Source organism: Dasypus novemcinctus, chromosome 25 (assembly GCF_030445035.2).
Source record: "Dasypus novemcinctus isolate mDasNov1 chromosome 25, mDasNov1.1.hap2, whole genome shotgun sequence".
Lineage (NCBI taxonomy): Eukaryota > Metazoa > Chordata > Mammalia > Cingulata > Dasypodidae > Dasypus > Dasypus novemcinctus.
Genome location: NC_080697.1, coordinates 45,678,712 through 45,688,760, shown reverse-complemented (window position 1 = coordinate 45,688,760; position 10,049 = coordinate 45,678,712). Strand labels below are relative to the sequence as shown.

At 36.8% G+C, this 10,049-nt stretch overlaps 1 non-coding gene across 1 annotated transcript; it reads left to right on the top strand.

Annotated features, from left to right (window-relative positions):
• The first annotated feature begins 6,914 nt into the window (after positions 1-6,914).
• On the top strand, positions 6,915-7,019 carry LOC111760309 (small nucleolar RNA U13). Its single transcript, XR_002794045.2, has one exon. It is a non-coding gene; the product is annotated as a small nucleolar RNA U13 (small nucleolar RNA).
• The last annotated feature ends 3,030 nt before the right edge of the window (positions 7,020-10,049 follow it).

Genomic DNA, 10,049 nt, shown 5'->3' with positions numbered 1-10,049 from the left:
TTATATCCCATCTTGGCCTATATTAAACTTTATATTTTTACTTATTAAATAATTATAATTCATTAGTACTTTGGTCACATATTAGCCATCTATTTCTTTGAGGATTTTCTCTAAATAGCATAACCTACGGAAATCTGCATTGTACCATGGATGATAGGGTTTTAATCCTACCCATGCTGATTCAAAGAATTCAAATTTAAATAGTCAGTGTTCCTTAGGCTTACCACCTTCCTTTCAAAACAATAAGAGCATCCCTTTGTGTGAAAATTGCCTTTATTTTTCAAAAAGTGGCACTCCCATAGGCAACCTCCTGTAGATATCACTGAAAATGTTCCCACCCACAGACATCATGAAATACCATAATAGAACAATTTCACTTGATTGCTTCTTTTCCTTCCAACTTCTAATAATAGACTCAGAGTAATGCATCTCATTTAAAAGAATATAATGCAGCATGAATATGCTTATATTGCTCAGGAGTCTGAGAGTTTGAAGTTGCAGTGGAATGTTTAAAATCTCAATTAACAGCACCTCCTCTCCACTGTCTTTAATGATAAATGGGTGAAGAAAAAAAAAATACAATCTGTGAATATGAAAGATGAAGAAAATCTAACTGCCAAATAGCTTAAATTCTTCTCCAATATATAAGTTTGGTGGAGATAGTTTTTGAAATATTAACTGATAAGGTAATTTTCTACCCAGTACAGTGTCAAACATCACCTTTCTGCCATCAGCCAGCACATGGGCACCTGCCACTGTACACACCACCTCTTGATGGCTAAGTAGAACAATCATGTCAGGGGTAGCAGGTGGTAAATCCAAAGAAGGATATGGACCAAGTTCAAATAAGTACCACTCTCAAAAAAAATGGTATAAAACATAACCTAGAGAAACGCTCCTTTACACCCACTCCAATAAATGAAGGAACAACTTTAAGCTAGGTCAGAGGCAAAGAGGAGAGAGTTTTAGAATAAGAGCGAATACAGAAAAATGTGGAGATTTCATTTTCCTTTTTTCCTCCATTGCATGTCTTGTACCACTTCAGGGATGGTATGAAGCAAGTCTGAAAGTACGAGATCATCCCGAGGAATCGATGGTGGGAACAGTGAAAAGGAGAAAGTGCGTCACTAAATATCAGCTCATCATTGATTTGGCAACCTCACAAAGGCATTCGGCCCCCCAGTTTGGGAGAAAACAAAAGATGTTGTGTTCTGGAGTCTCTAGAGTCCCAGGTATCTGCATGAGTTCCTGGTATGCCCAAGTGAGTGAGGAGTGGAATCCCAATTTTTTAGGCATTCAGAATGAGAGTGAAAGGAAGCATTTTTCCTTTCATTTACCAAAATATAAGTATGCTTCTTTTATTTCTAAATTCATATTATTGTGTGATGTTGTGCATGTTGACAACCAAGGGGGTTGTGCTTTATGATGATTTCAATCAAATTCTGATTTCTTAACTATGAGGAAATAATTCAGTACAAAGAACTGAAAGGCAACATATTTAAAAATAAAGAAATAAATCACACTGAGCAAATATAGCAACTTTCTCTCTTACCATGGTTACATCAAGATATTTTTGAATTGTACAACTTTAGTAAAAAAATTAGTCTGTATTTTAATATATAGATGGAGATTTACTTATTATATGGATGTTTAATTCTTCAGATATATTAAGGACATTGTGAAGGTACATGATATTTGGAAATAAATAGAATATGATGAAGGTGAAATAAAAATATTTTAAATATCCTAAATTGCTCAGATTCCCAAAGTGGTAAGAAAAGATTACTAGGCACAGTATTCTTGAAGGGTGGACTTTATAATTCAAATAGCCACTTTCTTGGTTGACAACTTGTCAGACCTGTTGTGTTTATCATGGCTACTCCTATAATATACAGATGGTGAAAAAAAGAAAACGCATACTGGTAAGAACTGGTTAAAATCTGCTAGTTTCATGTAGTTTGCTTATTTTCACTGGATAGCTTCAACCTGCATTTTTCCTTAGAGAGGTTTTTGAAAGACACATCAACTTTATGAGGTTTATTTTAGTTAAAACTGGTTTAATTATCTGTAAACTCACTATATTGGCACCTGCACATTAATAAGTGAGAGCATGAGTATGAGTCCACTCAGGTTGTGGTACCAGACACCTTCCTGCAGGATGGCTTTGGGACAGTCCATGATGCAGGACTGTCTGACACATAGACTGAAGAAGGATGCCACTGTTAAACTGTATTTATGAACGACACATGTTGTCTGAAAAAATACATAAGCCAAAGTTCTAATATTTATTTCTCACATCTTACACGATACACTCCCCCCCACCCCCAAAGTAAGATCACTTTGAAGATCTTACCTTAGAACACAGTCACGATAGCAATAACTAGCTAAAGTTTTTATCCTTTTTAACAAACCAGAAAGGCTAATCCTAAATCAGTTTCATTTTGAACATTGCTAGGACATATTTTTCACGTGTTTCACGTTTCTGTTTGATGTTCTAATTACCATACCCTAAGGGATGACTAGATACATAATAGTTCATTGATCATGATGAAAGTGTTTGATTTAATCACCTCTTCTAATTGGCTGATTTTAATTGAGATTTCTTTACTCAAACATCTCAAGCAAGACAAAGAGTTATGCCCCAGCAAACAAGGAACTACAATAGGTTTCACCCTAAAAGAGTTCGGTGCCTGCCATTAAATAACCATATTAAAGCTGGATTGTCTGCCAATATAGCCATTCAAGGTTTTATCTACCATTACTATTACTGATGACTATTCTCACTGAAAATGTTTTCCCAAGATCGGTCACAATGAAGTATTGGACACCAGGGCTGAGCTGGAACTAAAACACTGACAGAATTGTTATCAATTCATTTATCCCAATTCTAATAAATCATTATTCTGGCTTTGAATGAAAAGATGTTTTTAATTCTCTTGTCAGTAGGGTTAGAATATCTTAGTTAAAAAACACAATTCCAAAGATTGACCTAATTTGAATTGCTCCCTAAAAAGAAATTTTAAAACAAAATATAACTATAAGACTTTTCTGGTTTGGTATGTCTCATCAAGATATCTAAGAAATACAAATAATTCTGGATAAATAAGCAGATGATAAAAATTATCTGGACATAGGGCTGCAACAAACTCTGCTTTGATAAAGTTCCCCAGACATTTCCCACTGAATCCTGTCATATGGAGGTGGTAGCTGTGGTGCTGTGTTAGGAGGGAAATTGATAAAAAAGATTGGGTAATTTCATTTTATATCAAAACTCATAAATCTTGAGAAATGCTCTCTTGTGGATAAGAAAATTCAGAAATGAAAATAGTTATAAAGCTACAGTAATTGAAATGTTTTATGCTGGTATTGGTATACCAGAAGAGACATACAGAAAAAAAGAGTAAACTAAAAGTAATATAAACATTAATTATATGATGAAGTTGGCATTTAAATAATTTATAAAGCAGATTATTTGATGAGACAGAGTCAAGACAATAGGACAGCCATTTCATTCAATTAAGTGTGTGTGTGTATGTGTGTAATTAGATCTTTGTTAAATTAAACCAATTTTAAAAGATTCAAAAATTTTTTTAAATTAAATATTGACAGTATTAATTAATCTTGGGTGTCCATATTTCTAATCTTTGAGTGGGAAAGGCTTATTTTTATGTAACATTCTATACTTAATAACCAGGTAGAAAAGGTTTTTATATTTGACTTCTGAAAAATTTTAGAAAATATTTCTTTTTTGCTCAAAATTAATGGAGATACATCAATGTACTAATCACAAAGCAGGGAAAATATATAAAAAATACCTGAATCCTACAATAAAGTATGGATTTTCTCAATGTATAATAAGTTTTATACATTAATTAATGTAAAATTAAAATAAACATTATACTGTTGTATACCTATCAGCTTGGAAGAGTCATAAGGGTTGATAATGTATGTGTTATCATGAATTATGTGTTAGGATGTTGCTAGCTGCTATAATAGCTATAGCTATATAGCTATTATAAACCTTGAACTCTCATTGTGTTATGACAAAAAATAAATTTCTTCCTCCTGTAACATGTAATGGGGTGTCTGTCAGATGGCACTCCATGTAGTCATTCAGGGACTCAGGCTCCATCCATGTTAAGCTTCTATGCTTCTCCAAGACCTTGTAGTCTCTTTCTTCCAACTAGCAGACAAACAGAGAAAAAAAATCCCTTTTTATGTTATAAGGGTTTCACCTTTTTTCATACAGATGTAAATTGCCAAAACGTATCAAAATAAACAACACACATATACTTGGGCCCAGAATTTCCATTTCTAGGAATTTATACTAAAGATATATTAGCAAATACATTTGAAACATATTTAGGCATATTCAAGTGTTGTCAATATCAAGACTTCCTTACAAGAAATTGTAAAGGGACTGCTCCAGGTTGAAATGAAAGGATACTAGATAGTACCTAAAATCCGCATGAAGAGATGAGGGGCACTGGGAAAAGTAATTACAAACATAAAAAAAGACAGTGTAAACGTATTTGTTTGTAACTCTTTTCCAATTCCATATAAAATACTACACTCTATAATGTGATTTGTTTGTCTCTCTTCTATTGTTTTAAAAGGCAACAACATAAAGCAATAATTATAAGACTGTGTTGATGGTCTTTAATGTATAAAGATATAATTTGTGTGATAATAATAGTACAAAGGAGCGAGTAGGGAAAGAGGATTGTTGGGGAAAGTTTGTGTACATAATTGCAATTAAATTAGTATTAATCCAAACTAGATAAGACATGCACACACACATACACCTCAGTGAGATATAATTCACATACTAAACAGTTCACTTAAAGTGTACAAGTCAGTGGTTTTTAGTATAACCATATTTATACAACATCACCATAATCTTATTGTAGAAGATTTGATCAATCGTAAATGAAACCACTTAATCATTAGCTGTCATTCCTGCTCCTTCCTGCTTTCCCCCCAACTTCAGACAACTACTTAAAAATATCATTCTTTGTCTTTAGGAACAGTTTTTATCTTAAAGTCTACTCTGATATTAGCCTTGCTGTTCCAGTTCTCTTTTGTTTACTGATTGTATGGTATCCCTTTTTTCTTATTTTTAATTTCAGCTTATTTTGGCCTTTGAATCTAAAGGGTATTTTTGTAAACAGTAAATTAGTAGATTCTGTTTTTAAATCTATTCTTCCAATCTCTGCTTTTATTTGGGCTCTTTAATATATTTACAATTAATGTAATTACTGATGAGGTGTGATACATGCCTTATGATGGTTTTTTACCTCTCTTTTTCTGTTCCTGTTTCCTTTCTAAAAATGTTCTTATGATAGGAAAGGCTTTTCATTCTCTCTTTAATACTAAGTACAACCAGAGCAGATAGATGCACTAGTTATCCCCATTTTAAAGACAATCTTTGTAATTCCCAGAGACCTTAAATAACTTCACCAAAGTCTTACAGCTAAGTGAGAATGCTTGGATTTTGCACAGAGAAAATCTGGCTGTAGATTCAATATTTTTAACCACCACACTGAGCTCTCACACCTTTCTGTTAGGATTCCTTTTGTACAATTATTTCTGAAATATCTGTGTTTAGAAACTGATTATAAAATTTTTACTTACTCCGGAAATCATAATACCCATGATCTTTGCTGTCTGGGTTTCAAAATAGCCTTTGGCAAAAATCAATAAATGCAGGCAAGATTTGACCTGTACTGAACAACCCTTAAAATTCTGTACCTTTATCAAACTTCCCTGGTTATTTGTGAGAAAGAACATATTTTCATTTCAAACTCATCTGCCAAACATACCACTCCAGTGACTGCTACTTTTTTTTTCCTATTAGAATACAGGATGCATCTGAAATCCCTTCAGGATTCAGTATACCTGGTTGCTTCAAGATTGTCCCCATTAGGTGACAAATTCTGAAAGAACAGAGATTGTGTTTGCTAAACTTATTTTGTACAAAAACACCACAGGTGTCACTAGAGCCAGTCAACACTGCCTTGGTGATAACGATGACTAGGTGAGCCCAAGACATCTCCCCAAGCCTGTGAGGATTTTTATGAGCATTTGCCTATAAATTCTGTGGCAAGCTCGACAAGAGGAAGACCAGACTTTTTATTCATGTAAGATTTATTCAAAGACGTATATCGTGGTTACATATAAAGAACAGAGATCTCACAATTTCTTTAATGTTACACAGTAAAACACCCAGATGGCTCTAATTTTCTATGTAGAAACATTCTCTTACTGGAAAATAAATTTGTCTTGGTCCCTCCTGTCGTGGATTACTGATGTTGTTTAATGCTGACAATAAATTCTCCTCTGAGAGGCTTTGTTTCTCTCTCAAATTCCACAGCCTTCAATTTTAAAAATTCAACTAAATCTACCATGCGCATTGGCTAGGTATGTTGTAGTACTAACCCAAGTGGGAAGAACAATGGACTGAGTGAAGGGAAATCGGTTCAAACCCACACTTCAATAGTCGTTGGGAATTGCGACTTTGGAGGAGTTACTTCAGGTTTGTGTACCTCATTACGTGGTTTATTCATCTTTGTCTGAAAATGAGGTGCCCAATACTGCTCTGCTCTTCCAGTTTCAGCTGCGGCCTGTGAACACCTTGGAATTTATCACTCCCATCCTCACGATGAGAAAAAAACAGGCTGAATGAACAGAAAAACAATGACAGTATTTAGACCCCCTCAGAGAATTGAGGTCACAGGCCAAACTGCCACCCCCAAAATTAGAGTGACTCTTGAATACAAAGAATCACAGCCAATTTTAGCTACCAGGAGCAGAAGCTGCTAGAGCTAGAACAGGGTAGAAATACCTGAAAAATAATAGAAAAATTGCTAGGGGCTGAGTATGCGCTAGACTGAGAGTTTAAAACCCTTGCTATGATCCTTTTTGTGGTTCATAAGCGTGATGAATGCGTGTTCATGCGCTTGCGTGAGGTGTGCCTCCCTCCAACGTTGTTACGACGTCGGCTCATTACCCATCTGACGTGAAAAAAAACTCCTGTTACCCCATCCTCTGTCCTTCAGTGGGTTTTACCTCCAGCGCCCCACCACATCCTCACAGAGAAAAATCACCTCATTTCCCTCATGCTTCTGACTGGAAGAGGGGACTGTGCTAACTTTGGGATACCCGCAGAGCCTTCTCTGTAAAGGAAGAGCTGCCCCCACAACTATTTCACCAGAGCCTTATCTGACTGCAGGAAGGGCAAGGAGACTACTCTGTCCCCCATTACCCTTCCTACTTCATGTAAGAGGAGGGAAACAAAAGGAATACACTGAAGGTTACAGCCCAGGTACTCGGGGCTCACTAAAAACAAAATAAAACCTGGAATTTAAGATTAAGACTGAAGAATATTTCCCTTCATCAACCCCTGCAACCACATCACTAGGGCTCCAGGGTAAAAACTGGGGACTTCAACTGGAGAACTGTAAGATACAGACTCTATTTAGGAAGGGAAAACCAAAGACAAAGAGGAGGAACAAAAAAGAAGAAGAAAAAAGGAAACTAAAGTCTCTGGCACAGGCAGCCACAGTAACCATTAAGCACAGCCCAGCTCCTAGCCAGATTAATACAAAGCCTCACACTAAAAGCCTGATTTTCTAAGTTCCTGTTATCAGATACATCATGACTGGTTTCAACAAAAAATTATAAGGCATGCTAAAAGGCAAGGAAAAAACCCCACCACACAGCCTCAAGAGATAAAGCAAGCTTCACAATCAAACGCATGTCATTTCAGCATGTTGCTTTGACCCGTTTACTAAGAATACCATTTATCTATTATCAATTTGTGGTCTTGCAACTCTAAACTCACTCTTCATTACCTCTTCTACAATAGTAGAACTGGATAATGTAAGGACTTATCCTTTTCAGCTGGCATGATGTTAAGCTTTATCAATGTAGGACACTAGAAAGACTGCAGGGGAAAGAGGTTTCTCTTCCCAGTTCCAGCATGCTGCCACTTCTTCTTTGTGCTGCTACCACATGGCTTCCAGTAATATTCAAGTGGGTGTCCAGCAGTACTCTCTCACATTAAGTTTCAGCAGCATCTCATGGAGCACCTCCTAAAGAGTTTCAACTACATGGTCACAATTCCCAGATTTCAAGTGAGCCTTTGGGGAGCCTCTAGAAGCTTCCTTTCCAGCTTCAACCATCCTTCACTGTGCTAGGGGATTTCCTTTTTGATAATCAAAGTCGACTCTCCTTGCCTTGGTACACCAGTACGCTAGTGGGAAGCCACCCAATTGGTAGTCCCAACCTGCATTTCCTTGACTGCAGTGTCTTCCTGATGACCATGGACAAACTTGGGGCTAGGACAACTCAGAAAACTTCTCTACCATGCAATGACTAGAAACCACACCTTCAACAACCTCTCAATCATAGCCTTGGGTAGAAGAAAGAGGGCCTGTATTGCAAGGTTTTTTTCATTCCTTTGGTACTCTCTGTTCTAGGCTATTCATTAGGGTTCTCTTACTCCTTCATAGATTATCCCCTGATGTAGCTAATAATTCTCTCTATATTAATCCTTCCCTATTTAAATTACTTTGTGGTTTCTATCTTCTAATTAGACTCTGACTGATACAGAATTAGCACAAGGAGTGTTTCCAGGATATAGTTGCAGAAAGATGGGATGCTGGGATTGGTTTTGTTTTTCCCTTGGACTTGAGGAAAATGCTTAGCTCCTTAACAGTGTGCAATGGGATGTGGATAATCCATGGCATGCAGTGGAATCACAATCAAACTATCAATACTGACTGTCTTGGATGAAGTGCTAACTTAAGCAAGTACTTGGAAACCCATGGAGCTACTAGACCTGCCCATTGTGGCAGTAATGATGACCATAAAGCTGTAACGTGAGACAGTTTTTTTTCTGAGCATTATTAAGTACTTGCAGAAAGTAAATCATGAGTTTAGGTCTTTCAACTTTAATGCAATCATGGTCTGAGAACCAGAAAGATTCCTGGACAACCCTAAAATAACCTCTTATTTCTTGGAGCCAGAGGGCTGATATTGTAAAATATCAAACATAAAACTTAACTGGGCAAGTTGCTTAATGGTCAGGAGTCACCCATAAATCTACCAGTTTAAAATGGACACCAGTTCAAGAGAAGACCCTTCAAGTTCAGACACATGTAAATCTATTCTATCACTGCTTTTTATATCCAGCAAGTCCAGTGACATAATATCCATGGCAATTATGGATGCTCAATACCTGGAGAGTGCCAGTGGGAGAAGCATAGTACAGATCTCCAGATTTTGGAACAAGTCTATTCCCTCTTTTACAGATAACTTTCTCCTTTGAGAAAGAGCTTCAGGCCTTGGTAGACTAATTTCCTAATCTTGGGACATCAGGTGAGCATGTGGTCTTGTCCATCATGAACTGGGTATGGTCTGACCTCTCTAAAAGTAATGTAGGACAAGGGCAGCAGCAACCAATTGTCAATTGGAGATTTTATATGAGACTGAGCTGAGGCAGGTAAAGAATGTGTATATAGGTTTCACAAAAACAGGCATCTCAGAGTCCTTTGCAATTCATTACATTGTCTCCTCTGCCATAATCTGTGCTAATGGCTTCATTGGTATGTTCCTTATGACCAGTTGACTGAGGAAGAAATAACAAAGTTTGGCTTATAGATTGGTTCTGCACCAAGTGCTGGTACCACCCGAAGGAGGACAGCTTTTGCTTGCTAATCCTAGCCGCAGTTTCCTACCCATCAGCCTTGGCCCACTGGATCCCCAGTGAAAGATTTCCAGTTTACAGATCATAGCCATAATTTCATGCCTTCCAGCATCTGCCTTGTATCTGTGGAATAACTCTGGCATTGGACAGCAGAGAAACCTTCTTTGCATGCTATAACTTGCAACCATACTTTTTTTTTCTTTTTTTTTAATTGACTTTGTAATAATATTACATCAAAAATATATATGTGAGGTCCCATTCAACCCCACCCCCCCCCACCCCACCTCTCCCCCCCCCCCCCCCAGCAACACTCGTTCCCATCATCATGATACATCCATTG